Consider the following 17,925-nt stretch of genomic DNA (forward strand, 5'->3'; position numbering starts at 1 on the left):
CCTCAATAGAGAGCTCCTTATTGGTCAGTGGACGTCCAGCAAGGTCTTCCTCACTGGGAATCACTGCCTTTTTACTCTCTCCAGGTTTGGCCACTTTGGATATAGTTATGGCCTTGCACTCTCTTTTAGGATTCTCTTCTGTATTGCTTGGGAGAGTACTAGGAGGAGTTTCAGTAACTCTTTTACTCAGCTGACCCACTTGTGCCTCCAAATTTATGATGGAGGACCTTGTTTTAGTCATGAAACTGAGAGTGGTCTTAGATAGATCAGAGACTATGGTTGCTAAGTCAGAGAGGTTCTGCTTAAAATTCTCTGTCTGTTGCTGAGAAGATGATGGAAAAGACTTGCTATTGCCAAACCTATTTCTCCCACCATTATTATTAGTGAAACCTTGTTGAGGCTTCTGTTGATCCTTCCATGAAAAATTTGGATGATTCCTCCATGAAGGATTGTAAGTGTTTCCATAGGATTCTCCCATGTATTTCACTTCTTCCATTCCAGGATTCTCAGGGTCATAAGCTTCTCCTTCAGAGGAAGCTTCTTTAGTACTGCCGGATGTAGCTTGCATTCCAGTTAGATTCTGAGAAATCATATTGACTTGCTGAGTCAATATTTTATTCTGAGCCAATATAGCATTCAGATTATCAATCTCAAAAACTCCTTTCTTCTGAGTCATCCCATTATTCACAGGATTTCTTTCAGAAGTATATATGAACTGGTTATTTGCAACCATTTTAATGAGTTCCTGGGCTTCTACAGGGGTTTTCTTTAGATGAAGAGATCCACCAGTAGAGTGGTCTAATGACATCTTGAAAAATTCAGACAAACCATCATAGAATATATATAAGATGCTCCATTCTGAAAGCATGTCAGAAGGACACCTTCTGATCAATTGCTTGTATCTTTCCCATGTTTCATAGAGGGATTCACCTTCCTTCTGTCTGAAGATTTGGACTTCCAGTCTAAGCTTGCTCATCTTTTGAGGTGGAAAGAATTTGGCCAAGAAAGCATTGACCAACTTTTCCCAAGAGTTCAGGCTTTCTTTAGGTTGTGAGTCCAACTATATCCTAGCTCTGTCTCTTACAGTAAATGGGAAAAGCATAAGTCTGTAGACCTCGGGATTAACCCCATTGGCCTTAACAGTATCACAGATTTGCAAGAATTCAGCTAAGAACTGATGTGGATCTTCCAATGAAAGTCCATGAAACTTGCAATTCTGCTGCATTAGAGAAACTAATTGAGGGTTAAGCTCAATGTTGTTTGCTCCAATTGTAGGAATTGAGATGCTTCTTCCATAGAAGTTAGAAGTTAGTGCAGTAAAGTCACCAAGCATCTTCCTTGCATCTCCACCATTGTTGCTGGGTTTGGCTGCCATGTCTGCTTCTTTTTCAAAATTTTTTGTAAGGTCATCTTTGGAGTGTTGTGCTTTAGCTTCTCTTAGCTTCCTCTTCAGAGTCCTTTCAGGTTCAGGATCAGCTTCAACAAGAATGTCTTTATCCCTGTTCCTGCTCATATAAAAAGGAAGAGAACAGAAAAGAAGAGAAATCCTCTATGTCACAGTATAGAAATTCCTTTATGTGAGTAGAAGAATGGAAGAATAGAAGAATGAGGTAGAGAGAGAATAAGAGGAATTCGAACACAGAGAGAGGGAGAGGATTCGAATTATGAGTAGAAGAGAAGTGTTAGTAAATAAATAAAATAATTAGAAAGAGATGAGAGAGAGAGTATTCGAATATTAATTAAAAGAAAAGAAAAATATTTTTGTTTTTATTTTAATTATAAGTTAGAATTCGAAATTTAAGAAAGGAAATAAAATAAAATTAGAATTTAAAACAATTAGTTAATTAAAAAGAATTTTGAAAAAAGTGGTTAGTGATTTTCAAAAATTAGAAGTGGAAAAGTAGTTAGGTGGTTTTAAAAAGGATAAGAAATAGTAAACTTTTTAAAATTAAAACAAACAAGTCAAGTGGTTAATGGAAAAAGATTTGAAAATAATTTTTGAAAAGATGAGAAGTTAGAAAAAGATTTTGGAATTAAATTTTGAAAAAGATATGATTGAAATTTATTTTGAAAAAGATTTGAAAAAGAAATTTAAAAAGATTTGATTTTTTTAAAATTAAACTTGATGACTTGACTAACAAGAAACTAAAAGATATGATTCTAGAATTTAAAGATTGAATCTTTCTTAATAAGAAAGTAACAAACTTAAAATTTTTGAATCAAAATATTAATTGTTAGTAAAGTTTTCGAAAATGTGAAATAAAATTAAGAAAAAGATTTTGAAAAATTTATTTTGAAGAATTTTCGAAAAACATGAAAGAAAAATGAAAAAGATTTGATTTTGAAAAAGATTTGAAAAGATAGAAAATTTTTTTTAATTGAAATTTTGGCTTGACTAATAAGAAACAACTAAATTTCAAAAATTTTTGACTAAGTCAACCCAAAATTTCGAATTTTATGAGTGAAATAAGGGAAAGATATTATTTTTTATTTTTGAATTTTTAATGAGGAGAGAGAAAAATAACAAAATGACACATGACATCAAAATTTAAGATCAAAACAAATAATGCATGCAAAAACACTTTGAATGTCAAGATGAACACCAAGAATACTTTGAAGATCATGATGAACATCAAGAACATATTTTTGAAGATTTTTAAGAAAAGAAAGACACGTAAGACACCAAACTTAAGAACTTTTGTACTAGAGACACTAACAATTTGAAAATGCATATGAAAAATAAGAAAAGACACTAAACAAGAAAAATCAAAGATCAAGCAAGGAAAATCATCAAGAACAACTTGAAGATCATGAAGAACATAATGCATGAATTTTCGAAAATTCAAGAAAGATTAAAAACATTCAATTGACACCAAACTTAAAATTTGACACTAGACTCAAATAAGAAACATAAATGTTTTTTTGGTTTTTACGATTTTATTAATTTTTTTATTTTTCAAAATTATTTTTGGAAAAAGAAAATAGAAAAATTCAAAATTTTTAATAAGAATTCCAGGATTCATGCAATGTTAGTCTAAAGCTTCGGTCCAAAAGAATTAGACATGGCCAAATGGCTAGCCAAGCTTTAGCATAACAATTACAGACATGTCCTTTCTACAATGGAAAATGGAAACCTCGGTCCAAAAGATTAAACATGGCTTAACAGCCAGCCAGGCTTCAACATATCTCAAGAAGCTCTAGAATTCATTCTTAAAACTTTTTATGAATTTTTTTCGAAAACTAAAAATATTTTTTTTGAAATAAAAAATAAAAAGCTTAAACATAAAATAAAATTACCCAATCTAAGCAAAAAGATGAACCGTCAATTGTTCAAACTCGAACAATCCCCGACAACGACGCCAAAAACTTGATGCACGAAATTGTGATCACACTTTTCACAACTCTGCACAACTAACCAGCAAGTGCACTGCGTCGTCCAAGTAATACCTTACGTGAGTAAGGGTCGATCCCACGGAGATTGTCGGCTTGAAACAAGCTATGGTCATCTTCTAAATCTTAGTCAGGCGGATTCAAATGGTTATGAGGTTTTGATAATTAAAAGATAAATAAAACATAAAATAAAATAAGATACTTATGTAATTCATTAGTGGGAATTTTAGATAAGCGTTTGGAGATGCTTTGTTACTTCTGAACCTCTGCTTTCCTATTGTCTTCTTCCAATCATGCGTACTCCCTTCCATGGCAAGCTGTATGATCCTCTCGGATGAAAAATACCAGGTACGGTTTCTTCACGGCTAATCAACTGTCGGATTTCTCATCTCGGATGAAAAATACCAGGTACAGCTACCGCACGACTAATCATGTGTCTATTCTCACTAGCGTCGGAAAAGGATCTCTCTATCCTTTTGCACACTGTCACTGTGCCCAGCATTCGCGAGTTTGAAGCTCGTCACAGTCATCCCTTCCCAGATCCTACTCGGAATACCACAGACAAGGTTTGGACTTTTCGGATCTCAGGAATGTTGTTGTTCATACCCTAGGTCGAGCTATCCGACCTGGGATGTTTAGCGACAAGGCGACCGACCTCTTCAGGTCAGGACCCCCGACCTCTTCTTTAAAAGAGTTCGGCCAATTCAACATGAAGGGCTCAAATAGGCCCAAATGAAGGGACACAGCCCAATCTAAAGGCAGTTAAAGCCTAGAAAGATAAGGGCGGCTCCTCAAAAGATAAGATGACCTCGCTTAAAGATAAAGATAAGATAACTAACTTATCTTGTCTAGAAAGGTCAGCCTACACTACTATAAATACACTAGAGCACCCAGATATAACTCATACTCTGATTCTACTAAAAACCTGTTTAATACCCTTGCTAACTTAAGCATCGTAGTCCCTTGCAGGTACCACCACCCTCCGGTGACAAAGGATCAGCAGCGCAGCCAATCCAACAAGTCAGGTACGACAGCTCCGGTCGCCACCCACCAGCCGGACACGTCAGCTCTGACCAGTACAGAAGATCTCATCCGAGATCGACCTACAGTTTCAGGTAACCCTTGGAACATTGGCGCCGTTGCCAGAGAACCTGGAAGTCATCCCATCACCATGGCAGATGACCATGACAACGACCACGATTCAGATCTGGAAGATAGAACGCCGCACAAGAACACAGACACTACACCAAAAGATACTCCTCAACCTAACAAAAACAACGATTCATCAACTGTGGGAGCCATGGAGGCACTTCAAGATCGCTTAAAGTAACTCGAAAAAGAGGCGGAGCATCAACGAGAAGCTGAGAAAAACCTACAAAGGGAAATAAGATGACACTGGGAATTGGAGAACAAACTCCTAAAAATCGAAGCCGATCTCAAGGCCAAAGCTAATCGATCCTCTCATGAGGATAGCTCCCGCAAGAACCAAGATCCATTTACCAAGGAAATCATGAAGACCACAATCCCAAAAGACTTTAAACTCCCGAATATGACTTTGTAAGATGGCACTACAGATCCCGGCCATCATCTCAGCAATTTCTGAAGTAGAATGTACCTCACCGACGCCTCAGATGCAGTTCGCTGCAAAGCCTTTCCAACTACTTTAACAAAGACAGCAATTAAATGGTTTGACAATCTACCTCCTAGGTCCATCTCAAGCTTCGACGATGTAGCCAAGAAGTTTGTGGCCAGATTCTCCATCCAAAAAGATAAGGCTAAACATGCCCCAAGTCTATTAGGAATCAAGCAAGGAGATCGAGAAAGTCTTCGTAACTACATGGAAAGATTCAACAAAACATGCCTGGACATTGATGACAAGTCATCTTAGCCTAGTTTTACTAGCCTTTTTCTTTTGTTTTCAATTGATTTATGAACTTTCTTGAGCCATAAGCAAGCCAATTGGGTAGATTTCCATGTTTCCTTTGATTTAATCAACCATAGATGAATTAATGCAATTTCATGAGGATTTATGCTATAATTGCAAGATATTATGAAAGAATGACAAACTCATGATTTTGAGCATAGCTTTGATGTGTTTGGTTGATTAATGATAGGTGAAGAAAGCTTGGAGAAAGGTTGAAGCAAGAAGGAATGGCTAGGAGCAAAAGAGAACAAAAAGTTTGAGCAAAAGTTTGCCTCAAACTTTAGCTCAAACTTTCGGATAAGTGAAAACACACCAAGGAACAAAAAGCTTGAGCAAAAGTTTGCCTCAAACTTTAGCTCAAACTTTTGGGAGCAAAGCTTGAGCCAACGTTTGCCTCAAACTTTTTGGCAAACGTTGGCATCACAAATCAACACCCTGGAGAGAAAAATTTGCGCCAACGTTTGCCTCAAACTTTTTGGCAAACGTTGGCGCCATCAGCAACACACCCTGGAGACAAAAAGTTTGCGCCAACGTTTGCCTCAAACTTTTTGGCAAACGTTGGCGCCATGAGTGTGCATAAGGGGGCCAACGTTTGAGCAAAAGTTTGACCCCAAACATTAGCTCAAACGTTGGTAGCAGCAAGAATGGGGTTGCTGATGTAAAATGTTTGAGTAAAAGTTTGCCTCAAACTTTTACTCAAACTTTTACTCAAGCTTTTATAATTCCCAACCCGGTTCACTTCGGTTCTCTTTCCAACTCTAAGAGCAATCAACCAAGGCCTCTATCAACCCAATTCTATCAAGAGCAAAGGCCCAATTCAAGGCTTGAAGACTATTTGAAGAAAGTGTATAAATAGATTAGGATTTAAGTTTCTAAGGGCTTTTCTTTTCGGTTTTGATTGGGTAGTTTGGTAGAGAGCTCACCTTTACATTTTGGCATTATTGTTCTAGAATTCAAGAGAATTGGAGAGGAGAATTGATCTCTCTTCTTCCTTGTTCTTGCTTGAGCACTCTTTACTTTTCTTGCTTCGGATCTTGGGTGGAGAATTGAAGAACTTCTGTTTCATTCTCACCTTGAGATCTTGTTTAATTTTCTGCTTAATTGAATTTCCTTTTCTATTAATCGCTTCTTATTCTATTCTCTCTGCAATTTACACTTCTTCATTTCCTTTGCAATTGCTCTTGTTGGATCTAGGAAGGCATTGAGATCTAGACTTAGTTATCTAGTCTATTGAGTCCTGATATCTGGATTCCCATTTTTGAATTCTCTGTTTACTGCTTTTCAAGCTCTGTTATATTTCTGTTTTAGATCCGATTCAATCCAAGGCATCTTCTACTCTTCTATTTGTTGAGATTTACTTTTCTCTGTTTAATTTCTGCAAATCCAAATCCCAATTCCCTTTACAATTCAAGCCATCTACATTTCTTGCACTTTAAGATTCTGCAATTTACATTTCTTGCGATCTAAGTTTCTGCAATTTATATTACTTGCACTTTAAGATTCAGCTTATTTACTTTCTTTGCTCTTTAATTTCATGCGAATTACCCATTCCCTTTACTTTCCATGTAATTTAAATTCTGCAAATCACAATTCTCTCAACCAAATCTTGATTCGCTTGACTAAATCAACCACTAAATTAAGATTGCTCAATCCTTCAATCCCTGTGGGATCGACCTCACTCCCGTGAGTTATTATTACTTGATGCAACCCGATGCACTTGCCGGTGAGTTTTGTGTCGGATCGTTTTTCGCACATCAAGTTTTTGGCGCCGTTGCCGGGGATTGATTAGATTGACAATGATTAAGTGAGGTGGTGATCTAGATCTAGCATTTTTATTTTCTGTTTCTCTAATCTTTGACTAACACACTAACTGTTTGAAATTTTGCTTAAACTAAACTTCGTTCTAGCAATAGAATGAAGAGTTACTGGTGGTGTTTCTTGTGTTTTGTTTGTATGTCAGGTACAGGGAGATCCATTCCTATTTTATCTGAAACTGACCAGAGAACTCTTAGAAGGTTGAGAAGAGCTGAAAGAGGGAAAAATATTGTTGGAGAGGAAGAATCTGAGGAAGAATATCACGAGATGGAAGGAGATCCATCTAATCCAGGAGGAGGAGTTAACAATAACCCACAGCAGAGGAGAGTATTGGCCTCCTATACCTTTGCAAATGCTAGACATTGGGGAAGCAGCATTCTCACCCCTAATGTCAATGCAAATAACTTTGAATTGAAGCCACAACTCATTACATTGGTCCAAAACAACTGCTCGTTTGGGGGAGGACCATTGGAGGATCCAAATCAGCATCTATCTACTTTCTTAAGGATTTGTGACACTGTCAAGTCCAATGGCGTGAATCCTGAAACTTACAAGCTTCTGCTGTTCCCGTTCTCATTAAGGGACAAGGCCGCACAATGGCTTGAAACTTTTCCTCAAGGAAGCATCACTAGCTGGGATGACTTGGTGACTAAATTTCTAGCCGAATTCTATCCACCTCAAAGAGTCATCAGGCTGAAGACTGAGGTGCAAACATTCACGCAATTGGATGCTGAAAATCTGTATGAAGTATGGGAGAGATACAAGGCTCTGCTGAGGAAATGTCCACCAGAAATGTTCACTGAGTGGGACAAGCTACAGAACTTCTATGAAGGACTCACTCTAAAGGCTCAAGAATCACTTGACCACTCAGCTGGAGGATCATTGCAACTGATGAAAACAGCAGAAGAAGCTCAAAATCTTATTGACATGGTGGCCAACAATCAATATTTCTTTGCTTATCAAAGAAATCGCCAACCATCACAAAGGAGAGGAGTAATGGAGCTAGAAGGGGTGGACTCAATCTTGGCTCAAAACAAGATGATGCAGCAGCAAATTTAACAACAATTTGAGCAAATGGCCAAGAGGATTGATAGCCTCCATGTTGCAGCAGTTAACACAAGCCAACCATCATCCACATGGGGGTAAAATGAAGAAACTCAAGAAGAACAACAACAAGAGCAAGTACAGTATATGCACAACCAAGGACCAAATGAAGTGTATGGTGATACATACAATCCATCCTGGAAGAACCACCCAAACCTCAGGTGGGGAGATAATCACACCCAAAACCAACAACCATGGCAGAGAAACTCAAACCAAAACACTTCAAGAAACAACCAAAACCACAACCAGCAGCAAACTAACCAGAACCCCTACAGAAAACCTCAAAACAACTACCCCAACCCCAACCATTACCAATCTAATAACCAACCCACCAACCAAAATGCCTACCATCCACCACCCACATCTCACAACCCACCACAAGCATCACCTGAATCTCAAAGACTCACTAACTTGGAGACCTTGATAGACAAAATGTTGAAACACCAGGAAATGACAACCAAGAACCATGAAGCCTCCATGAAGAGCCTAGAGAGGCAAATTGGGCAAATCTCCAAATAGATTTCTGTTGAGAGACCTTCAAGCTCACTGCCGAGTGACACAATCCCAAATCCTAAGGAAGAATGCAAGGCAATACAATTAAAGAGTGGGAGAACATTGATGAGCAACAATGACACTACAAAGAAGCAAGCAGAGAGCAGCAAAAGGCCAATAGAAGATGAGGAGCAAACAAAGGAAGATGAAGCCAAGGATCAAGTTGTGATGCCAAACAAGGACACTGAGAAACTCAAAGAGAAGGATAACCAGTCACACAGTTCAAAAAAGTGATTCAAGGACAGCAGCAAGTAGGAAAGAGCATCACACCTTCACTGCCATATCCCCAGAAGTTCAATAAAGAGGCTAAGGACCAACAATTTCATAAGTTCCTTGAGACTTTCAAGAAGCTGGAGATCAATATTCCCTTAGCTGAAGCACTTGAGCAAATGCCTCTGTATGCCAAGTTTTTGAAGGAGCTTATCAATAAGAAAAGAAGTTGGGATGAGAAAGAAACCATACTGCTTACTGAGGAATGCAGGGCCTTGATTCAAAAAGGGCTTCCTCCGAAACTTGAGGACCCAGGGAGCTTCTTGCTACCTTGCACCATTGGGGAATTAACCATCACTAAAGCAATGTGCGATCTAGGAGCAAGTATTAACTTAATACCATCCTCCTTGGTGAAAAAGCTGCGTATAGAGGAAGTTAAACCGGTACAGATATCTCTAGAGCTAGTAGATAAGTCAACGGTATACCCCAGGGGTATGATTGAAAACCTTCTGGTCAAGGTGGACAATTTCATATACCCTGCAGATTTTGTGGTTCTAGATTCAGATGGGGATGATGGTGACTCTATTATACTGGGAAGGCCATTCTTGGCCACTGCTAGAGCTATCATAGACATAGAGCAAGGAGAACTAACTCTCAGGATGCATGATAAGAGTGTTACTCTGAAGGTATTACCAGAAGCCCAGTTTAGTAATGAGAGGAGGGACTATATGGAAATTGACAAAGTGATTCACAACAACATCCCAAGGCAGAAGATTATGCAGAAGGATGAAAAAGTCCAAGAGGATATTGAAATATTAGCCACTGAAGAGAGAGATCCCCAAGGTGAGCCTACAGCCAGAAAAGAAAGATCAACAAAAGAAAGGAAGAAACACAGAAACAAAACAAAAAGGGGTTGGAAGAACAGGAAGATTCCAACAGAAGGGCTTTCCAAAGGTGACAAAGTGTAATTAATATATCAACAACTGGGAGCAAGCCAACAGACTGATGACTATTACACTGTCAGCAACATACTCTCATTAGAGCACGCTGAAATTGAACACCAGGGAACAAAGAGGAGGATCACAGTCAAGGGAGACAAGTTGAGGCACTACAAGCATCAACCACCATAAAAGAAAGCCCCAATGTCAAGCTAGTGACAATAAAAGAGCGCTTGTTGGGAGGCAACCCAACCTGAGGTAGTTTTCTTTTCATAGCCTTTTCAATAAAAATGTTGAATAATTGGTATGCATTGCAAGGAGCTAAGTTTGGTGTTGCACAACAAAACAATTTAAGGGAGAATGAAGGACTCTAAGTTTGGTGTTCCACCAAAACCTCACTTAAAAGCACACTCTCACCTCCTGCACAATACTAGCTCTAAGCAATCAAACAGGTTATTCACTTACCTAACTGATTTCTAGTTTTAATTCCATAACCTTTAGTAAGGAAACAAGATTATACATATAGTCAACCTGTTGCATCAGAGGAAGTGGCAAGAAATTAAGTTTGGTGTTCCCACACCAAATCAAACCCAAAAGCCAAACTCAATTCATGCTTACTAACCAGTCACCTAAGGGCTTGAGAAGCAAGCAACTTTTGAGAATTGTGCAGGGAACTCACTACCATTTGAAGACACCATGCATCATAACTCAAAAGGGCACAACAGAAGGAAGGACAAAGGAACTGCAAACCAATAGGTTGTATCTACACTTAACTCTTACTGTTGAAAAAATGCTTTGACTTGTGTCTTGCTAAAGTGTTCATCTAGTACAAGTAGAATCACTCTTAAAATAAGTAAGCTAGCCTATGTGTGTGCTTGTGTGTTTACTTTCACTAAACAAAAAGCATGCTTTGTCCCCTGCATCTTTAATTCAATTAAAGAAATGTTTGAATGTGAAGTGAGATAGTTCTCTGTTAGATAGAAATACAATAAAAGTAAGTGGTGGTATGAATGTGTGATTGCATAATAGCTCACTTTTAATGAATAAGAGAACTAGGATGTCTCCTCTTAAGTAGAAAGTGGCTTACTGTCTATGAATCTCAATCAAATAAAAGTCCTTGGTTGAAAAGAAAAACAAAAACAAAAAGAGAGAAGAAAAAGCCAAAAATGGCAACAGAACAAAAGAAAAACAAAAAGAAACAAAGCTAGACACCAATAGCTTGAACCCTAGAATATATGCCTGTGGTGCCTTTGTACTAGGATCTGCTTGGATTATTAAGCTCTTTGGAGTGCATCAACACTTGGTGACTTGGGTTAACTAACCCAGGATCATCAGCTGAAAGTCCACTATCAAGAGCAACCTAACTACAAGGCATTTAGTAACCCAAAGAGGTGCTGGGCATCAATATTTTAAGAAGGAATGTGAGCGAAGTGTCTATAGTGAATAATGTGTCAAGTATAAAGAAATCAATGAACTTGTTACACATGACACTCAAATAAAGCTTATGAACAAAATAATAGCCAAGGATAAAGGAATAATGAGAGGTCATAACAGTGTGTTGCTTGATGCTTGAAGAAGACTTTCTAGGCCTAAGAGTCAATAAGAAGTGAGTGTTTACAAATCCACATAAAACCCCATAGACTACCAATAATACTCTGCTAGCATGAACATCATCTTCCATTTCATTCTTTCTTCTCAATAGTTCATTTCTTGCTTGGGGACAAGCAAGCTTTAAGTTTGGTGTTGTGATGACAAGTCATCTTAGCCTAGTTTCACTAGCCTTTTTCTTTTGTTTTCAATTGATTTATGCACTTTCTTGAGCCATAAGCAAGCCAATTGGGTAGATTTCCATGTTTCCTTTGATTTAATCAACCATAGATGAATTAATGCAATTTCATGAGGATTTATGCTATAATTGCCACATATTATGAAAGAATGACAAACTCATGATTTTGAGCATAGCTTTGATTTGTTTGGTTGATTAATGATAGGTGAAGAAAGCTTGGAGAAAGGTTGAAGCAAGAAGGAATGGCTAGGAGCAAAAGAGAACAAAAAGTTTGAGCAAAAGTTTGCCTCAAACTTTAGCTCAAACTTTCAGATAAGTGAAAACACACCAGGGAACAAAAAGCTTGAGCAAAAGCTTGCCTCAAACTTTAGCTCAAACTTTTGGGAGAAAAGCTTGAGCCAACGTTTGCCTCAAACTTTTTGGCAAATGTTGTGATGACAAGTCATCTTAGCCTAGTTTCACTAGCTTTTTTCTTTTGTTTTCGATTGAATTATGTACTTTCTTGAGCCATAAGCAAGCCAATTGGGTAGATTTTCATGTTTCCTTTGATTCAATCAACCATGGATGAATTAATGCAATTTCATGAGATTTTATGCTATAATTGTCATATATTATGAAAGAATAACAAACTCATGATTTTGAGCATAGCTTTGATGTGTTTGATGTGTTTGGTTGATTAATGATAGGTGAAGAAAGCTTGGATAAAGGTTGAAGCAAGAAGGAATGGCTAGGAGGAAGAGAGGACAAAAAGTTTGAGCAAAAGTTTGCCTCAAACGTTAGCTCAAACTTTTGGATTAATTGAAAACGAACCAGGGAGCAAAAAGCTTGACCAAAAGTTTGCCTCAAACTTTTGCGCAAACTTTTGGGAGAAAAACTTGAGCCAACGTTTGCCTCAAACTTTTTGGCAAACGTTGGCATCACAAATCAACACCCTGGAGAGCAAAAGTTTGCGCCAACGTTTGCCTCAAACTTTTTGGCAAACAATGGCGCCATGAACAACACACCCTGGAGAGCAAAAGTTTGCGCCAACGTTTGCCTCAAACTTTTTGGCAAACGTTGGCGCCATGAGTGTGCAAGGGGAGGCCAACGTTTGAGCAAAAGTTTGACCCCAAACTTTAGCTCAAACGTTGGTAGCAGCAAAATGGGTTGGCTGATGTGAAAAGTTTGAGTAAAAGTTTGCCTCAAACTTTTACTCAAACTTTTACTCAAGCTTTCATGATTCCAAACCCGGTTCACTTCGGTCCTTCTCCAAACTCCAAGAGCAATCAACCAAGGCCTCTATCAACCCAATTCCATCAAGAGCAAAGGCCCAATTGAAGGCTTGAAGACCATTTGAAGAAAGTGTATAAATAGCATAGGATTTAAGTTTTTAGGGTGCTTTCTTTTCGGTTTTGATTAGTACACTTAGTAGAGAGCTCACTTTACATTTCTTGGCATTGTTGTTTTAATTCAAGAGAATTTGGGAGGAGAATTGATCTCTCTTCTTCCTTGTTCTTGCCCAGCACTCTTTACTTTCCTTGTCTTAGATCTTGGGTTGGAGAATTGAAGGAAATCTGTTTCAATCTCATCCTGAGATCTCTCTGTTTCATTTTACTGCATAATTGAATTTCCATTTTGGTTAATTGCTTCTGTCTTCTACTTTCTCTGCAATTTACAATTTATAATTCCTTTGCAATTGTTCTTGTTGGATCTAGGTAGGCATTGAGATCTAGACTTGGTTATCTAGTCTCTTGAGTCCTGAGATCTGAATTCTCTTTTTACTTTCTCTGTTTAACGCTTTTCATGCTCATTTACAATTCTGTTTTTAGATCCGATTCAATCCAAGTCATCTTCTATTTCTCTGTTTGTTGCAATTTTACTTTTTCTTGTTTAATTTCTACAAATCCAATTCCCAATTCCCTTTACAATTCAAGCCATTTACATTTCTTGCACTTTAAGATTCTGCAATTTACATTTCTTGCGTCTAAGTTTCTGCCATTTAATTTCTTGTTCTTTAAGATTCAGCACTTTAAATTTCAGTTCTCTTTAATTTCATGCAATTTACCCATTCCCTTTACTTTCTATGCAATTTGAATTCTGCAAATCACAAATCGCTCAACCAAATCTTAATTCGCTTGACTAAATTAACCACTAAACTAAAATTGCTCAATCCTTCAATCCCTGTGGGATCGACCTCACTCCCGTGAGTTATTATTACTTGATGCAACCCGGTGCACTTGCCGGTGAGTTTTGTGTCGGATCATTTTCCGCACATCAAGTTTTTGGCGCCGTTACCGGGGATTGATTAGATTGACAATGATTAAGTGAAGTGGTGATCTAGATCTAGCATTTTTATTTTTCTGTTTCTCTAATTTTTGACTAACCCACTAACTGTTTGAAGTTTTGTCTCAACTGCCTACACTCAAATTTCAAGAATACCACTGTGCGTTCTGTTTGTTGATTTATATGTCATAGGAAAGAAGAAAGGTCAGAGGAAAGGATATCATTGAAGAAGGAGTTCTTGAGAAAGAAGAACACCACAATATGAAGCCGCAACTCATTACACTAATCAAGAACAATTGTTCCTATGGTGGAACACCATTGGAGAATCCTAAACAGCACCTATCCAATTTTCTGAGAACTTGTGGTGCTGTCAATCTCGATAGTGTAAATCATGATACCTATAAGCTCTTGTTATTTCCCTTCTCACTGAAGGATGAAGCGGCACAATGGCTTGAAACCTTTCCCCAAGGAAGTATAACTAGTTGGGATGATTTGGTTGCCAAGTTTATAGCCAAATTCTCTTCGTCCCAACAAAACATCAAGATGAAAGAAGGGGTACATCCATTCATACAAGGAGGGGAAGAACCATTGTTCAAAGCATGGGAAAGATACAAGAAAGCAAGCGACAAAGCAGATTTCCAAGCGTTCTATGAAGGATTAACCCCGGAAACAAGAAGAGCGGTGGATCACTTCTCAGATGGCCTACTCAACGCAACAGCAACCATCCAAGGAACTGCAGAGTTCAATGACAAAAGAGCCAATAACCAACACTCATTGGAGACACCATGGAATGCAATTTCAGAAAAGGAAGTAATGAATCTTGAAGGAGTGAGGGCAATCATGAATCAAAACAAACAGCTATACCAGCAAACTCAGCAACAATTGGAGTCAATAGCTAGACAAATTGATTTTCTACATTCTGCCACAGTGAATGCACAATTTCCACCATGGAAGCCACATTCTTATTTAAGAATGAGGGAATCTCAGCATCAGGAACAAAGGGATTTTAACTATAACAACCCCAACTTCCCAAACCTGCAAAAACACCACCATACCAACAACAATCACTACATACCACCACACTACCCACTCCTCCAACCCCAGATACCTCACAACCAACAAATTTCACAACACTTTCATAGGATCACCAATGTGGAGATCTTAATAGAGAGAATGATGGAGCACCAAGAGGAGATAACACAGAACCAGGAAACCTCACTCAGAAGAATTGAGAGGCAAATGCAGCAACTGGATAAGAACCTCGCAGAAATGGGTGAGAAGAGGGCTGAAGGAAAAGAATCAATCATCCAAGATGAGCATCACACAGCAAAACCTCACTTAGGAGGAAACCAGAGGCAACAGAAGTCTTAACTCCCATGATCAGAAGATGAAGGATGTCAAGCTAATGACAATAAAAGAGCGCTTGTTGGGAGGCAACCCAACCTGAGGTAATTTTCTTTTCATAGCCATTTTAATAAAAAGGTTAATTAGTTTTATCTATATTGCAAGAAGCTAAGTTTGGTGTTGCACACCAAAACAATATAAGGGAGAATGAAGAATTCTAAGTTTGGTGTTCCACCAAAATCCCATCATAAACACACATTCTCACTTTCTGCATAATGCTAGCTTCAAGCATTTAGATAAACTAGTTAACTGTTCTGCTGTTTCCTAAGTTTTCAGTTTTATTACTTTTGAAAAAGAAAAAGAGTTTCACACATGGTTAATCTGATGCATGAGAACCATTGGCAAGGTACTAAGTTTGGTGTTCCCACACCAAAGTAAGTTCAAAGGCCCACAAATAAATCATGCATGCTAATCATTGTTTCTAAGTGCTTGGGGAACAAGCAACTTTCAATATCACTGCAGAGTACCATAAAAACTTTTGGGAAGATTAAGCATCATCAACCAAAGAGATGAAAGATGAACGGGAAGGCCAGCACTGATGATGATGAGAAGAAGGAAAGCAAGCGAACTCCAAAAGGTTGTATTGTTAAGTGATTGTTTTACATCAAACACTGCTATGATTGAAAGTGATATAATACCCCTGCCTGTCTACATAGTATAGTTCTCTATAATTCAATAAGCAAGATGCTTGATCATTCACAACATTTTTCTCTTCAAAACTTGTTTGCACTCAATGTTCAAAAATTGCATCACATGAAAGTTCTTTGAAAAAAAGGATTTAGGAATTAAACAATTTTGAGGAAAGCAAAAGATTAGGAGAAGTGGTGGTTCTAGTTGTATGATTATGTATTGATGTTGCATGCCTGTGAAAACTTGCATGGGAGCTCATAGGCAGGACATGAAGTTCAAAGAAGTATTGTGGAGATTCTCAAAAATTTATTGATCCAAGAAGCAGCAAACAAAACAAAAGAAAGAAAAGAAAATACAAAAACAGAAAGAACATGGCCCAAGGCTCTGAGCATCAATTACTAGGCAGAAAAAGAAAGAAGAAACAAAACTCAAAGAGTTGTTAGCCTAGTAAATGCTTGTGGTTGAGTTGTGTCAAGGAAAGAGGCTTGAGCAAGTAAATCCTTAGGGGTGCTTTAACACCTAATACCTTAAAACCAACTGGTTTAGGAGTATTGATTGAAAGCTTATCTAAAGAGCCGCTTTGAGACATGACACTTAGAGTCAAGGCCAAAGCAAAGAAACTATAAGCTGCTTCAAGGTGATTACATATAAAGAGATCTCTATGATACCATTTGGACGAAAATTCTAAGACCTAAGACTCCCAATATGTGAGGACTAGTGAGCACTGAAGCCCTTGCATGAGCATATGATTTAGAGTTCACCCAACTGTCACTTAATCACTTCACTCACAGGACCTTACAAATTACTCTTCAATCCATCTTAATTGAAAGAACCTTTGAGCATAATTCATTTCTTGCTTGGGCACAAGCAAGCTTTAAGTTTGGTGTTGTGATGACAAGTCATCTTAGCCTAGTTTCACTAGCTTTTTTCTTTTGTTTTCGATTGAATTATGCACTTTCTTGAGCCATAAGCAAGCCAATTGGGTAGATTTTCATGTTTCCTTTGATTCAATCAACCATGGATGAATTAATGCAATTTCATGAGATTTTATGCTATAATTGTCATATATTATGAAAGAATAACAAACTCATGATTTTGAGCATAGCTTTGATGTGTTTGATGTGTTTGGTTGATTAATGATAGGTGAAGAAAGCTTGGATAAAGGTTGAAGCAAAAGTTTGCCTCAAACTTTTGCGCAAACTTTTGGGCAAAAAGCTTGAGCAAAAGTTTGCCTCAAACTTTTGCGCAAACTTTTGGGAGAAAAACTTGAGCCAACGTTTGCCTCAAACTTTTTGGCAAACGTTGGCGCCATAAAAAACTCACCCTGGAGAGCAAAAGTTTGCGCCAACGTTTACCTCAAACTTTTTGGCAAACGTTGGCGCCATGAGTGTGCAAGGGGAGGCCAACGTTTGAGCAAAGGTTTGACCCCAAACTTTAGCTCAAACATTGGTAGCAGCAAAATGGGGTGGCTGATGTGAAAAGTTTGAGTAAAAGTTTGCCTCAAACTTTTACTCAAACTTTTACTCAAGCTTTCATGATTCCAAACCCGGTTCACTTCGGTCCTTCTCCAAACTCCAAGAGCAATCAACCAAGGCCTCTATCAACCCAATTCCATCAAGAGCAAAGGCCCAATTGAAGGCTTGAAGACCATTTGAAGAAAGTGTATAAATAGCATAGTATTTAAGTTTTTAGGGAGCTTTCTTTTCGGTTTTGATTAGTACACTTAGTAGAGAGCTCACTTTACATTCTTGGCATTGTTGTTTTAATTCAAGAGAATTTAGGAGGAGAATTGATCTCTCTTCTTCCTTGTTCTTGCCCAGCACTCTTTACTTTCCTTGTCTTAGATCTTGGGTTGGAGAATTGAAGGAAATCTGTTTCAATCTCATCCTGAGATCTCTCTGTTTCATTTT

General features: G+C 38.0%; 1 non-coding gene across 1 annotated transcript; it reads left to right on the top strand.

The window, feature by feature from the left end:
- The first annotated feature begins 862 nt into the window (after window positions 1-862).
- Window positions 863-970, top strand: LOC112725057 (small nucleolar RNA R71). The gene has a single exon (XR_003164187.1). It is a non-coding gene; the product is annotated as a small nucleolar RNA R71 (small nucleolar RNA).
- The last annotated feature ends 16,955 nt before the right edge of the window (window positions 971-17,925 follow it).

The sequence above is a fragment of the Arachis hypogaea genome, chromosome 11 (genome assembly GCF_003086295.3).
Source record: "Arachis hypogaea cultivar Tifrunner chromosome 11, arahy.Tifrunner.gnm2.J5K5, whole genome shotgun sequence".
Lineage (NCBI taxonomy): Eukaryota > Viridiplantae > Streptophyta > Magnoliopsida > Fabales > Fabaceae > Arachis > Arachis hypogaea.